Source organism: Triticum aestivum, chromosome 5A, assembly GCF_018294505.1.
Source record: "Triticum aestivum cultivar Chinese Spring chromosome 5A, IWGSC CS RefSeq v2.1, whole genome shotgun sequence".
Lineage (NCBI taxonomy): Eukaryota > Viridiplantae > Streptophyta > Magnoliopsida > Poales > Poaceae > Triticum > Triticum aestivum.
In genome coordinates this window covers 545,353,343-545,353,837 of record NC_057806.1, presented here as the reverse complement: position 1 = coordinate 545,353,837, position 495 = coordinate 545,353,343, and the positions used below count along the sequence as shown (strand labels likewise).

At 57.2% G+C, this 495-nt stretch overlaps 1 pseudogene; it reads left to right on the top strand.

The window, feature by feature from the left end:
• Positions 1-226: 226 nt before the first annotated feature.
• Positions 227-495, top strand: part of LOC123101509 (uncharacterized) — a 15,817-nt pseudogene continuing 15,548 nt past the window's right edge.

Here is a 495-nt window from a genome sequence, read left to right as displayed (position 1 = left end):
TGGATCAGATGATGGCGAGGTTCGTGCATCGTCACCCCCCATTGGGACATCATATTTGGGGTTGTACACTGGCTGGAGGGATAAGTGTTTGGCTTGGTGGCTGGGCGCAGGCCTCCGTATACTTCTCGTGCAGTGACCAAGGTAGAGCGGCGTACAATCTACAGTATTGATGACGGCGTGTCTTGGCGGCAAGGTGCAACAGGGTCTCGGTGCTGGATACCGTTCGATGGACGCGCGCAGGAGGCGCGCGCTATTTGTCGTCGTGGTGGCGCTGACGGCGGAAGGGTCTGGCAAGATCACTGCATTGATTGCTGTTGAAGATGAGACTGTAGAAGATGGTGGCGGATTCTACAACGTGCCCATGTGTTGCATGCCGAGGGTCTGCTAGACCGGTTGGTGCTCCCGGCTAGCCAGCGGGTGGCTTGGTGAGGCCAGCGGATTTCCTGGTGTGTGTGGTGGTCAAGGCACATCATCAATCTTGTAGGTAGGGCGACA